At 42.7% G+C, this 15,315-nt stretch overlaps 1 long non-coding RNA gene across 4 annotated transcripts in view; it reads right to left on the reverse strand.

Moving 5' to 3' along the window:
* Window positions 1–335: 335 nt before the first annotated feature.
* Window positions 336–15,315, reverse strand: part of LOC141520704 (uncharacterized) — a 56,418-nt gene continuing 41,438 nt past the window's right edge. For all 4 annotated transcript variants that reach the window (XR_012477702.1, XR_012477700.1, XR_012477701.1 and 1 more), the window contains 2 exons: window positions 10,007–10,144; window positions 336–2,168 (listed from right to left, as the gene is read on the reverse strand). This is a non-coding gene — a long non-coding RNA (uncharacterized LOC141520704). The remainder of the gene's footprint in view (window positions 2,169–10,006; window positions 10,145–15,315) is intronic.

The following is a 15,315-nucleotide window of genomic DNA, read 5'->3' on the forward strand; positions in this document are numbered from 1 at the left end:
CCAGTTCAGCATCGGGGGTGATGTGTGTATATTTAAAAAAAAAAATAAATGCAACTTGAATATAAAAATTATTTACATTCCCCAGTGAAGCTGCCAAACAGTTTTTAACTGCAAGCTAACGGCAGGACTCTCCCTCTCCCTGGCTCTTTCCTTGCTGATAAAGGCCCATAAACAAGGCTGACACATTCCTAATAACCTTTTCTCCCTCCCCTTCCTTTCCCTTGGGGGCTCTTGTTTCAGGCTTTCACTCACATGTTGGACTGGATAATTTTTTTATTATTCTGCCATTAGTGGGGAAGAGAGAGTTTGATGGGGGGAAATAAAACGCCAAATCATTTAAAGGAGAGGGATGAAATCCCAATAACTTTTATTTTTCAGTTTCAGGAACAGCTGTGAAGATGTCAACAATGGAGACTGAATTAGAGAATGTCAAAGCTGGGAGGGCCCTTGGAGCAGAGGACTTGGGATGGCAGAGATGTCAGGGACCCTGGAACTCATCACATAGAATTTGAGAGCTGAAAGATTTCTATTTTAGAACATATATTATTGTCCATTCTTCAAGCTTTTGAACAGGACTGATGATACCACAGGTTGATGTCTTTACTCTGAATGAATTGGATTCAAGTGAAGCAGAGTTGCATCAAGTCATAGCCCCACTCTCTCTAACAGAGTCAGGAAAGTCCAGGGGCAGAATGAAAGTGGTCTGAGAGGTAGTGGATGACCTTGGCATCTTCAATGTCTGACCAAGCTCTAAGCAATCCATAGTGCCTTGTTCTCTCCCCCGCCCCATTCCACTGGGGAAGTCTTCACATGCTTGGGATAGACATTTCTCATGGTCTAATCAGTTGGTCAAGGTGGTTTCCCAGAATGTGGCTGGTCACATGCTGTAGCTTCTTGGAGTCACAGGGGAGAGTTGACAGGTGAACACCAAAGGTGAATGAACCCAGAGGTGCTAATCCTCCCTTACAGCCCCATACACTCCAACTAACAGGAAGCACAGAGTAGCAAATTGAGAGCCAGAAATAGGAACTTAGGCCTTAAAATTTGGATATTAAAGTTTCAAAGGAATTTGGAACCTAAACTATCAGAGCCAGAAAGGTTCTTCAAGTGAAGCGTGTCAGAGCTAGAAGGGAGCCAAGAAAAGACTGTTAAGCAGAGGTGAGAATGACTTGGGATTTCAGAACATGGTATAGGAACTAATTGGCAGCTTAAAGACCGGTCACTCCAAGCCCTTTATTTGTCAAATGAGGAAATTACAGATCAGAGACTCATCCAGGTGATTAGCTACAGAGCAGAGATAAAGACCAGAATCTACTGGTTTCAAATTCAAATTTTCTTGCCCCTGATTCATTCATGTTATGTGGTCTCCAATGAATAAAAGCAGAAAACTTTGTTGGTGGGCTCTACTTATGTCTTCAAGTGGCTGAGCCACACCCAGGAATTGGAGGGCTGGTGAAGAGGGCACAGGATTTCTGCAAGCCCTCAAAATGATCACCAAAAAATAAAATATTTTTTTAAAAAACTACATCTGTCAATGCTGTGGACATCCTTATGGCCTAGGGCTCACCAATATTTCTTAAATGTTTAGGGTCTAGTAAGGCGTGCAGTGAGGTAAGAGGCAGCAATGCAACATCTAATGCCAATCTCAATCATAAACTGAGAGCTGGAGGGGTCATCTTGTCTAATCCCCCTACTTTTACAAGAGAAGAATCCAAAACCTAGAGAGGACACAGGTCACGAGTGGCAAAGTCAATACCAGAGAAGCCGGTTTGACTTATCAGAGGGAAGGGAAAAAAAGAACCTTCCTAATAATCAAGAGTAGAGTACAGGCTATGGGAGTCTAATCTCTTTCTCCTAAGGAAACAGAAATTTTTCTTCTGAGAATATGCAAAAGTTTTTTTTTTTTTAATTGCCTCACAGTCAGAGTAGTCAGAGTAGTATGGATGACCATGAAGGTAGTGAGCTCCCCATCACGGTACTCTTTCAGAAGAACCTGAATAAACACCTGTTGGGGATGTAGAAGAGATCCTGAATGGAACAGAAATGTACGCACCCTCTTAAAGCGTCAGAAATATCTGAGTCCAAATCCCGCCTCACAGATACTTGCTAGCTGTGTGACTCTGGGCAAGTCACTTAAAAAAAATATCTCTCAGCCTCAGTTTCTCCATCTGTAAAAGAGAATAATAAAATCATCTAACAAGGTGGTTGTGAGAATCAAATTTTAAAAAGTCTTTTTAGGGGCAGCTAGGTGGCACAGTGGATAAAGCACTGGGCCTGGAGTCAGGAGTACCTGGGTTCAAATCCGGTCTCAGACATTTAATAATTACCTAGCTATGTGGCCTTGGGCAAGCCACTTAACCCGATTTGCCTTGCAAAAAAACCTTAAAAGACCATCTTTTTTGCAGTCCCTAAAGCACTTTGTAAATTCCTGCTGAGACCCTTCCACTTGGGAATCTCTAGCTTCATACACCTCTAATTGGGAGTGTCATGGGAGTAAAAACTATGATGACCCTAGAGTTGTCCCACTGCTTTTTGGATCTCCCTATTTATCTAGAATGAAATGTCCCAGAAAGGATGAAAAGTACACAGGCATCCGAGGAAGACAGACCATCTTGCTTTCTTTGGGGTTTAGGGGGGCATCTGGCTAGCCTATGGCCTGGGCCCCTTCTGCTCTTGGCAACCTTCTCAGTCCACACTCTTCAATAGCAAGCAGTGGGGTAGGTAGTCTGAGTCGATCTCTACTATGCTCCCTCCCATCCAGGTCATCTGGAATGGCCAGGCTTAGCCAGGAAAAGAGAGCATGCACCTCCCTCACCATCACTGCTCACCCTATCCATGGTCCGTTGATCTACAGCAAGAACAAATTGAATTCCTGCTGCCCTTACTCCCACCTGAAGCTTGTTACATTATGATGCCGGCTTCTTTGTTTTGGAGTCAATAGCTATTCCTTGTGAGAAATATGGATTATTAGAATTTATGGCCAGTCCTTGGTGTCTTTTCAAACACTCATATCCTTTTATCATCCCTCTCTGCTGTATGGGCCTCCAGGTGGCCACACCTGGGACTCCTGAAAACAGAACTCCATCAATAGCGCTTGTCTTGGTCGCTTTAATATATGTACCATTTAACTGATGCATGAATTTCAAGGGAGGGGGTGGCCCTGGGCTCCCCTGACTGCCATCTATTCCCCTGCAAGTGGCTGGCTTCTCTGTGTCCTGCTAAGCCAGGTGGGAGCCCCTCCCTGCCTCTGCCCAAGGTACCACTTTCATTCAACTAGTCCAGGGCTATAGGAGGCCTGCAGGCTCTTGCCTTTCCCAGTTCTAGGTGAGACAGTGTTGCTGAAGTACCATTGTTTATCTGAAATAAATCATGCCTCTATGGTCCTGTTTTTCATATGGCAGGCAGTGGGGGGTAGGGCCCAGAGATCAAACCCAAGGCACATCTTGGACAGAAGGACCCTTCTAAGATACAGAGAAGTCCATGGGAGTTGAATGGGAGTAGGAAGGAGGAAGATAAGTCATTGATTGCAGAAGTCATAGCATTATAGGATTTTTCAAAATTGTCTAGAGCAAGAAACTGAGGCCCAGAGAAGTTAACTAGCTTTAGGGCATCTAGGTCTTGTAGTTCATAGAGTTCTAGACTTGGAGTCAATTCACCTATGGGATCATAGAAGATCATGGAAAACACCCAATAAGCCACCTCGTCTTACAAATATTATACCCCCATTCCCCTACCAAATCCGGCTAGGACCTGCTACCCCCACAGTCCTCTTATCCTCCAGTTCCTGACTTGCCTGGCATTCAAGGCTCAGCTCCATTTGCTCTTCTGCAAATGAGCCATCTGGCCCACACTCACTTCTCCCTCCCCAGACTCTATGCCAAACTTTCCTCAATTGCCTTCTGTCACCAATCAATCCCTTGTTTCAGCTGTGGATTATTGAGTCCGAGTTAAAATCTCAACTCTGCCCCTGTCATCTTGGGCAAGTTCATCATCTGTAAAATGGGTTACACGACTTCTCAGTTCTTTTCTAGCTCAGTTCCTTTCTAGTCCTGTAATTCTATGTCTCTCTTGAAGATATCTGAGGGGAAGGGACTATAGAATCTTAGTGGGGTTGTCATTCAGTATTCAACTAAACTACAACCCTGTTTAGTTTTGCTCCTGCTTTGTTTCTCCTTCTACTATTCATTCCCCTCTACTGTCTTCCCTGATATCTCTTCCTCCCAGACTGAAATCTGAGACTCAGGGGGAAAATTACCTGACCAAATGATAAAGGTATTAATTGAACAAGTATTCAAACTCAGGTCATCCAACTCCAAATCCAGAGTTCTTTATTTATTTATTATTTATCTATCATCTATCTAGCCATCCATCTAGCCATCCATCTGTCCATCTATCTATCCATCTATCCATCTATCTATCTAATTAGATTCTTCAGTCATGATCCCATTTATTGACAAAGATATTAGAATGCTTTGCCATTTCCTCCTCTGTAAGGGACTGTTGTATGTGGGAGTACTGTAAAGCTTCATCACCTGGTGTCTTTGAACACCAGAGCACCATTTTACTGGTTGATTGGAGAGTGCCATGGGAGTGGGAGTGGACCAGGGACTGGGGAGGATATTTAAGCACTTGTATTTGGTCTAATAAAGAGAGATCTTGAAAAACTTCCCATCCTTGTCTCCTGCCCCTTCAACTTTCACCTGGGTAAGGATAAGCTAACCAGCAGTAACCTAACACTTCCTGAGCAGCTAGTCTAACTGGAATTTAACACTCCTCCACTTCATTTTACAGGTGAAATAATCGAGGTGAACAGGGTTAAGTGACTTGCCCTAGGTCACACAGTTGATAAGTCTCTGAGGCCAGATTTGGGGATCTGTTTCCAGCTTTGGAGTTGGAGTCATTGATCTCCAAGGACCCTTTCAGGCTATATAGGATCATATCTCCAGAATGAGTATGGGCCTTCAAGGCTAGCTTGCCTAACCTCTAGCTTTCCTATCCTAAGGAAACACAGGACAAAGAAATAACTTGCCCCTGGTCACACAGGGAGTAAAGGCCAGAGGGCAGGTTTGAACCTCAGGCCTCATAGAATCAAAGATTTAGAGCTAAAAGCCATTGAGTCCCAACACATTTTATTAATGGGGAAACTAAAACTCAGAGAAATTAAATGACTTACTTAAGGTCACACATAATAGGAACTAGCATTTATATAGTGCTTTAAGGTTTGTAAAATACTTTACAGATACTGCATTTTATACATGCAACAGCCCTAGTAGAAGGTGTTATTATCCCTGCTTTACAGTCATACAGCTATTGTCTCAATCTGGTTTTGACCTTAGGTCTTCCTGATTCCAGGTCCACTGTCCCTCCTAGTAACAAGTATCTGGGCAAAACTTGAATTCTCATCTTCCTGACTTCAAACCCCGTACTCTTTCCGCTTTATTAGTTGGTATTCTTATGAACCAGGGCACTTCTTCCATTAATCTATGCATTACAATTTTTAGACTGAGGCTCTGGATTGGTTACATGGAGAATCTCAAAGCTGTAGAAGGAAGACAAGGTGGGAAAGTGCTTTTAAATTTGGGAGGACTGGAATAAAAGAAACATGTGACCCTGGGCAACCATTATATCTCCCCTAAGCCTCTGGTTTCTCATCAGGAAAATGAGGAGGCTGGCCTAGATGAGCTCTCTGGTTGCTTTTGGCTCTAATGTTCCATCATCCTGTGATGAGGCAGGTGGGATGATGGTGAAATAATGCAAGCAAGAAAGGGGTTGAGTGATGAGATTCCCAAGATTCCTTCACAATCCCAAGACTCACTCACCATTCTATTGCAACCCAAAGTTTACCAGGTCAATTCGCTTCCCCAATTCCCTGAATTTCCATTTCCACTGAATTCTAATTCACCATTTCACAAAAGCTCTCCCATCCCCCTTCCCATTTCTTTTTTAAAAAATTTTTTTAAAACACAGACCTTCATGGATTTTCTCCCCCTAAATTGCTCAACATTCTCAGGTCGACAGAAGAGTGGAGAATCAGTAAAAGAAACACCTCCCTCTACCACCCCCACATTCCCCACCATCATTCCTGGCCCCCTCCTTCTCCCAGCTCAGAATCTCTTCATCAAAGTGACAATCTGTCTCTCCCAGGGAGGGAACTGCATGCATACTTTGAACTGAGGCAGGTCTTAGAGCTCCCAGCTTTGATGTTGGATTTAACCTGGAACTTCAGTAGTTTCCTGTTCCCCTTCTTCCTCCCTTCACTCAGCCAGGCAGTTCCTCCATCTCGCTCTCCTTCCCCATCACCCACAGTTCATGCTAACCCCCATCACAAATATCATCACATCCTCCCAGCCTTCAATGTACAGAATCTTTTAAACTTGATCATTTTCAAGGTGCTGCCACATCTGTTCTTTCATTTAACCTCACAACACAACTGTGAAGTAGGAGACAGGCTTATTATCTCCATTCACCCCACCCCCAAAATCAAAATTCATAGAGATAAAGCGATTTGCCCAATGCCACACAGTATGTCAGTAGCTCAGAATTTGGGGGTCTTCCAATCCCCTCAGCCAGGAATCTTTTCTCCAGACTATGTCCATACACAACTGCCACACAGTCTAGAATACACAGTCACATTCACCCATTGGCTTATACTCATGATGCACTCACTTCATATAAGATCACTTATGAGCCCACATTTTTCATATATTTATAAATCACACATACACACTCACATTCAGAAAAAAAGACTGTTTTTCCAGATTAAGAGAATCATGGTAGGACATCACTCTTATAATTCCCCATTCTCATTCCAAAAAGAAGAAAAGTTTGCCCCCATTCTCATCTGTGCCCACCATGACTGTCAGTCTGAATGTCTGTGCTCATCTAAGAGGACCCACTTCTTTATGACTACCTAGTCTGTCTGATCCCCTCTCTCTGTCTAATCCACCTCTCATCTGTTTATGCCCAATTCTACCTGTCTGAATCTACTTATGCCTACATTCACCTCTAACCATGCCTACTTCTGTCTATACCTACTTCTTTCTATTGACACGCATCCCTGTGTCCCTGCACTGACCTCTTTCTGTCTCTCCCATATCACTTCCCATAAGACTGGTCACATGAAGCACTTGGCAATTAACAGTGGATAGAGCTTTGGACATAAAAGTTAGGAAGAGATGAGTAAAAATCTGACCACAGACCCTTACAACACAACTCAGTGACCCTTGGATAAGTCATGTAACTGGAACCTTGAGTTTCCTCATCAGTAAAATGGGGGTGCTGATAATCTAATTTCCCAGGCTGTGGTGGGGATAAAATTAGATATTATTTGAAAGCACTAAGCATAATGCTTGCTGGTACACAGTAGGCACTTTAAATATTGGATGATTTTTTTTAATTTTAAATCAGAATTCAAAATAGTAAAAAATCTAGACAGACAAGTCCCAATCTAAGCATAGGGAGCCCTCTTGGTGAGGTAGCATAGTAGAAAGAGAGTAAAAGGCCTTGGATTTACTGCCTAAGACCTTGGGCAAATGATGTTCCCTCTGTGGGTCTGTTTCCTCTTCTATAAAATGAGGTGCTTGAATAAAATAATCCAAGATAATCCCTTTTTTCTCTAAATTCCATGATTCCCCCCATTGCCATTAAAAGGGATGACTTGGTTACTAATTGGTCTCAGTGGAAAGAGTTTTGTAGTTAGAGGTTGCTTTTGTGATCCCATCTGAGGTTTTCTTGCCATTTCCTCTCCAGCTCATTGTACAGATGAAGAAAATGAGGCAAACAGAGTTAACTGACTTGTCCAGAGTCACACAGCTAGTAAGTGGCTGAAGCTAGATTTGAACTCATGAAGATGAATATTCTGACTCCAGGCCTGGTACTCTGTACTATGGCACCCCCTAACTGCAGTCAGAGGACATGAGTTCAAATCCCTACCCTGATCCCTATATCTGGAGTACTTTGAACAAATCACTCAACTTTTCTAGGCCTCAGTTTCCCCGTGCAAAATGAGATGGTTGGATTCGATGGCCTCTGAGGTTTCTCTCTCAGCTCTAGGCTTTTTAATCCTAATGGCCCATTCTCCTTGATTATGGTAATTTCAACTAGCAAATGTAGTAACCAACAGAGAATCAGATTTGCAAGCCATGTAAATCTAGTCCTTGCCACGATCAGGATGAGGTTTGGAATCAGTCCCTCTCAGAGACAAGAGTAACCTCTCCAAATTGCTCCCAATCCTCAGAAGTCAGGATGGTGAAATTTTAATCCTGGCTCTTCTCTCTAAACTGTGTCACTTCATCTGTCTATAAAATGCATAAAACAAGTCTAAGGTGATTCCTCAACATTCTATGAAGCACAAATCTCTATCTTCCTTCACTTGCGTTCCTTGACCTCATGGCATCATGATTCCTCTATTGATTCCTTGCCACCTCTCAACATCAGAGAGCTCAGGGCTGGAGACCAGCATCATCCCAAAGAAAAGAATAGGGGAGTGAACAGCAGCTGTCATCTGAGTTACAGCTTGGGGGAAGAGGTAAGAAGGGATCCCCCAACACTGAGCCAGTCAACTGCCCTGGGGGTCTCCTCCTTGTAGCCTCACCCATAACCTACAAGACCTGATGCATACTTAGAGGAAATGGGTGACTTCTCCCTTTCCCACAACCCTCCTTCTCCTCGCCCCAACCCACCAAAATCAAGGAAGAATTCCTAAGCTCCTAACTCAAGAGTAGCAATTAAGGGCAGAGATAGACAGACAGGCGAGGCCCTCCAGTGTTTGCATGATGATTAGGGCTGATAGATTCTTCTCCCTCCCCTTCTGGGGACAGCATTTAATTGGAAATCAGATAAACAGACAGAGACTAGGAGCAAGGAGAGGGGAGGAGTAGGTAAGAGAGGAGGCCAGATTTCCTTAAAACAGAATAGAAGCTGGTGGCAGCAGGTAAATTCTAAATCTCCCTCTCCCCAATCCAAGATAGGCAACCTAAGGGAGCATTAACAAAAATCCAGGGTCCAGAATGACTGAAATCACCCTTTTCCTCTGCCCTGGTCATTAGATTAAGACCTAAAAGGGACCTAATCAAATTCTTCATTTGCAGATGAAGAACCTAAGGTCCACAGAAGGAAGTACCTTAGAATCATAGAGATGAAAAGGACCTCCATTAAAGGTCTTTATGTCCAACCACTTCATTTTACAGAAAAGGAAACTGAGGTCCAATGAGATAGATGGCTTGCCCAAAACCATTCAGCTAGTGTCTAAGGCAGGATTTGATATCAGGATTATCCAGGTAGTAAGGAACCAAGCCAGGATTTGAACCAGGGTCCAATAACTCCAAATCTGGGTGGTCCTGTTCTCTATCACAACTCTACATTTAAAAGGTTGAGTTATCTATCAGCTGTCACACTTTAGGAAGGACAGAGACAATCTCCTGCTGGCATGGGCTCAAAAGGAGGTGATTGATGTGTCCAGTGAGGTAGAAACTGTGTGCATATGATTATCTGCATAGTCCAATCATCCATTAGTACGGGACTCTCTCCTTACGGATGGAGGAGAATGTCCTAGTGAGAGGACAGGGATTACATCTGCAAAAGATAGGGGTCATCAAGCTTGGCCCCAGGTTAGAGCTGACAAATGCACCCATCTCCCTCCTTTAGCAAGGGGATGGAAACTGGTGGGGGGAAGGATTGTTGTTAAGGGTATACATTATGGCATTTCTTGTCAGACTAGTGATAGATGATTTGATTTTGCAAAACTTTTTTTCCTCTTTCCCTTTTAAATCTTTGCTATAAACCATGGCTACCTAGGTTGGGGAAGAGGAAGAGTATACACATTTTTGAAAAGATTTTTTTAAAGAGTCTCTGGTTGTGTCCAAAAGTATTATATCAATAGGAAGCCCACTGACTTGGGAACAAGAACTAGATATGCATCCTGCCTCTGATAGGTGCTAGCTACGTTATCCTGGGCAAGTCACTTCATATCATAGAGTTATAAATACAGAGCATGAAGGGACCTTACCTAGATCAATACCTCCAATTTTGAGCCAGAAAAATAATGCTGAAGAAGTGAAGAGACTTTCTCAAAATCCTCTGACTTCAAATTCAGTCTTCTTTCCACCATGTCTCAGTGATTCTTCATTTTCTTCAATTTCTTCATCTAGGAAATAAAAATGATTGAAATTTCTTCCCTCATGGGATTGTTGGGAACAGAGTGTTTTGAAAAGCTCTAAGATTTATGGAAATATGACCTTTCAAAGATCTGAAACCCTTGTGGCCCAGGGTTTAGACTTGTTCTGCTAGAGGCAACTGGGTAGCATTATGGATAGAGCACTGGCCCTAGAGTCAAGAGGGCCCCGAGTTCAAATTTAGCCTCAAAACACTTGACACTTACAAGTTGTGTGACCTTGGGCAAGTCACTCAGCCCTGATTGCATCACTTCCCAGACAATCTCTAGTCTTGCTTCATATCTGGCCACTGGACCATGAGGGCTCCTGGAGCAAAAAGTGAGACTGGTGACTTTGTACAGCATCAAAAACCAGTTCATGTGCAGGTCAAGGCATCACTTTCCTGATGTCATGGTCTTCTTTGAGAATGAAGGACAAATAGCAAATTAGGACATATAGACTTGCTTTGTTTGACCTCAGAGGCTAAAGTCAGGAGCCGTGGGGTATTACCACTAGCTGATATTTACACAGAACTTTTATGTTACAAGGGAATTTGCATGTATATCTCATCTGATCCCTAACAACTATCCACACAATCCCCAGCAGGCCCAAGTAAAATGACCCCCGTTTTACAGAGGTGAAAACAGATTCATAGAAGGAGCAGAAATTCGATCCAAGTTTGAGTACTATCTAGAGAAATTTTCTAGAATAAGTCAGCCACAAAGGTAGGATATGGTCCCTAATCTAAATTACAAGTAAGTCCAGTGCTTCTTTCAGGATTTCTTGTACCTTTCAAGGAAGGTAGCTGAGTTTCCCACTACCAGAAGTCTTTTAACTATATAAGTCAATCAATCAGTCAACAGGTATGTTGCTTCAGAGAAGCAGACTGTTTCAGTTCAAAAAAGTCGACATCTCTGGCATTTACTATATGATCCTAAACAAGTTGTTTAAACCTTTTGGGCCTCCGTTTTATCACCTGTAAAATAGGGGCAATAAAATGGGTTTGATTTTAGGGAATGGTCCAATGAGCTGCCTGTTAAAGTTTTATTTAAGCACCAGTTTACACCACTGTTTCTAGGCCTCAATTTCCTCATCTGTAAAATGAAAGAATTAGAAACAATTATTCTTAATCTGGGATCTGTGAATTTGTAAGCATGTTTTAATTTTTTGATATAATTGGTTTCAATATAATTGAATTACATTTCACTATAATTAGTTTCCCTTTTCATTTCTTTGTAATTTTTATTATATGCATTTCACGCCTAAGATTTTATTTTATGCAATTAAAAAAAATGATTCTGAAAAGGGATGCATGGATTTTGCCAAATTGTCAGCTTGGTCCAGGAAACAAAGTTCTATGAAGAATCCCTGAATCAGATCATCTCCAAAGTCCTCTTACAACTCTGACATCCCAGGTTCTGTGTTCTAGAGTTTCCTTCTACTCTGATGAATTATGCTCTCTATTGTAGACCACTACACATATGCAAGAAGAAGAGATGGGGTCCTAACCTCACTATCACTTACTAACCTATGACCTTGGTCCTTTAACCAATTCAAGCCTCAGTTCTCCTTCTCTGTCAAATGAAGAGAATATCACTTGCCTGGATAAATTCATGGAGGGCATTCTGGGAACCAAATGAGGTAATAGGTAAGTGACTTGAAAAATAAATATTCCTTATTAGGATACCCATTAAAGACAGCATCAATTCACAAAGTGTTGTGATAACATGAAGCAGTGTGGTATATACGGAAGAAACAGTCTTTGTAAATCTGGAATTTTCTCTAGAATCCCACAATTACATACGTGATTTAATTCTCCATAGCCTCATCTCCATTACCCTAACACATTTCAAGCATTTTAGTTGAACAATGTGTCATAGAGAAAAGAGAGTGGCAGTAATGTTTTTTACAAGTATTAATAAGACTTTTAAAAACAAAGTGTTTGGGGGAACTTAGGTGACACAGTGGATAAAATACTGGCTCTGGAGTCAGGAGGACCTGAGGTCAAATCCAACCTCAGACACTTAATTACCTAACTCTGTAATTACCTAAACTCTGTGACCCCATTGCCTTACCAAAAAAATAAATAAATAAAACAAAACAAACCTTTTAGAAAAAGGTAATTAAAAACTTGGAGCTGGAGGTTTTTTTTCTGCCTGAGGTCTTTCCCATCTCTTCAGTTTACTTTTGATTGGTGATGAACAGATTCTATCCAGAACCTTGGTAGCCATGGAAGCTGCCCTCAGGTATTCTCTAGGGCAGGACCTACATCTCTCAGTGACTGACTTTCTTCCTGTCTCCTCACTCCTTTTTCCAGTGATCAAGCTTCAGACCTCTCCCTATCCTGTTGATTCCCTATGGTGGTATCCTCTGACCCTGAATGCTAAGAGGCAGGGAAAAGGATCCCAGCAATGGAAAAAGAATTCCCAAAAGCTCCGTGGTGCCCTTCTTCCTTCATCTTCCCTCCCTCCTCTCACACAGACTTTTTCTGATCTGTTTTATTACTGCATTATTATTTATTTCCTTAAAACCATAAAATCTATTCCTCCTTCCGGCACATCAGCTGTAAATTTATTAAAGCAGAGAAGATGGCACTCCCTCCTCCGGTCTTATTTCTCTGATTTAATCTAAACCAACCCCTCATTCTGCATCACCCCATCTGATTTCTATCTCCATGGTCGTGATCTGACTTAGATCTGAGGCCACACCAGTTTCTCCTGCTAAATTCCTCCCTACTCACTTCTCCTTCCCCATGTCCTTCAAGATAGTGTTCCCTAGGTTGGAGATCAAAAGGTATTCAAGGCCCTTAATTCAGCTTTTAGAGGTAAAAAGGTGATCAGTATATTTCTTCCCATTTCACATATGGAATCACTGAGGACCAAGGTGTAGGAAAAAAAATCACATTAGTAAGGGAACCCAAGACATATTCTTCCTGTACATAGTTTATTCTGAAAAAGTGAGATGAGAATCTCAAGGAGACTAACCAGAAGAATGAGGATATGAGATAGAATAAAGCCATAGAGAGAGAGAGAGATGCAGACTCTATGGTCAAGATTAGCCTTCAAGAGAGAAGAGGGTTCAGGCAAATGAACCTAAAACCCTATTTGGGTACAATTAACAGAGCATAGACCAGGCTTCAATTCTCAAACCACCTAAGTTTGGCTGAGAAAGTTCTCTAAGCCATTAATATGAGTCCTGCTCCTGGCCATAGACTGAGCTCTAAATTTTAACACTAAGTCACAAACTGAGCCCTGCTACTCATCAGAGATGGGCTCCTAACACCTTCTCCATTCTGAGTCCTGAACCCTAACCATGGTCCTGAACTGGGCCCTGAGTCTGGTCACAGATGTAGCACTGACCCCCAAAATCAGTCTTCATCAAAGTCCTTGAAACTGACTAAAATGTCTAGCCAGAGGGCAGGACTAGTCTGTAGCCAATAAATCCATTGAAGTAAGTTGACTCATTAGCCTAATTTGCCCCCAATACTAACCTTTGTACAAACCACCCACAGACCATTATCAGCCAAAAAATGAGTCACCCAGGAGATCAGAGCTGGGCACAGGGCCCATAGAACTGACTTTCGCTACTTGCTTTTGCCAAGCAGACTCATTCCATGTCTCCAGTTCATGGAGGTCTGACAGGAAGTGTTCCATTTGTGGTTATTTTCATGACACTCACATATGTAGAAGGTAGAGGTGGAGACATCTCCCCATGAGCGGGATCTGGTCCTCCCTGCTCAGCCTGGGGCTCCCTCTGGGAGCAATCTCTTTCCTTCTCAGGTCAGGTTCTCTTCAAAGGCAGAGACTGTGCCTCCTCCACCAAACTAGGGGCACTCTGAGGGCAGATGTCCCATCTCTCCCACAAGGTTACTGTATTTCCTCTCTGAGGACCCTGGAAGGAGTCATTCTACCTATTTGGGAAAATAAGGACCTTTTTGAATGCGAGTAGAGGGCTTGTTCAGTCATTTCCTTGGCCATATATTATCTCTGTTTACCAAACCACCACCCAACCCCTAGTAACTCCATCAATTAATAAGTATTTATTAATTGACTGTTACTTGCCAGGCCTTGAGTTTGACTCTTCAGGCTACCAAAATAGAGAACAATCTGATCCCTACTCCCAAGGAGAGTATGGAGGGAGCAACAAACTATTAGATACAGTGACATTAAATGCAAAGTAGGTTGGGAGGGAGGGCACTCATAGATAGGAGATGAGGAAAGATTTCATGTAGGAGGTGGTATTTGAACTGAACCTTTAAAGAAGAGAAGGACTCGTGGAGAAGAAGAACAGAACAGAGTGGATCCTAAAAATAAGGGAATGGCAGATTGGATAGCAGTGGAAGATGGAATGAAATGTGTAAGCAACAAAGATAAAGTCATTTTTCCTGCCAAAAAGAGTCATAATAATGTTTGCCCTTCATTTTTTTTTTTTTTTTTTTTTTTAGTTTTTGCAAGGCAATGGGGTTAAGTGGCTTGCCCAAGGCCACATCGCTAGGTCATTATTATGTGTCTGAGACCAGATTTGAACTCCAGGTACTCCTGACTCCAGGGCCGGTGCTGTATCCACTGCGCCACCTAGCTGCTCCTGCCCTTCATTTCTGTTGAAGACCACAACATCAGGAAAAGGGATGCCATGACAAGCATGTGAAATTGGATTTGAGTAGGGGGTGTTGTGCTAAGTCACCAGCCTCACTTTCTCCTCCAGAGTCGTCTGGAGGGCTGGAAATGGCCCCGGATGCTAGGCAATCCTGGTTAAGTGACTTGCCCAGTAAGAGTTCAAGTGTCTGAAGTTCCTGTCCTCCTGCCTCCAAAGTCAGTGCTCTATCCATTGTACCACCTTAGCTCCCTGCCATAAAGAATAGTGTGAGAGGGAGTGATAATGACCAACAAGTCTTGCAAGAGGCTGCGTTGAATTCTAAAAGTTCAACAGAGAATTGTTTTTGAGAGATAGTAGGAAACCACCAGAGTTGATTGAGTGGGGAAGTCAGGGCTCACACATGTGCTTCCATCTTGGTGAATAGGATGGACTGGAATGGGGAGAACCCTGAGGGCGGGAGGTCAGTAAGGAGGCTGTTGCAATCAACCAGATGAGAGGTGATGAGCCAGGATGGCAGCTGAGGCCACAGATGTCTCCAAAGCTCATATACTGTTCTCCCTTATATGAC

This window comes from Macrotis lagotis, chromosome 4, assembly GCF_037893015.1.
Source record: "Macrotis lagotis isolate mMagLag1 chromosome 4, bilby.v1.9.chrom.fasta, whole genome shotgun sequence".
Lineage (NCBI taxonomy): Eukaryota > Metazoa > Chordata > Mammalia > Peramelemorphia > Peramelidae > Macrotis > Macrotis lagotis.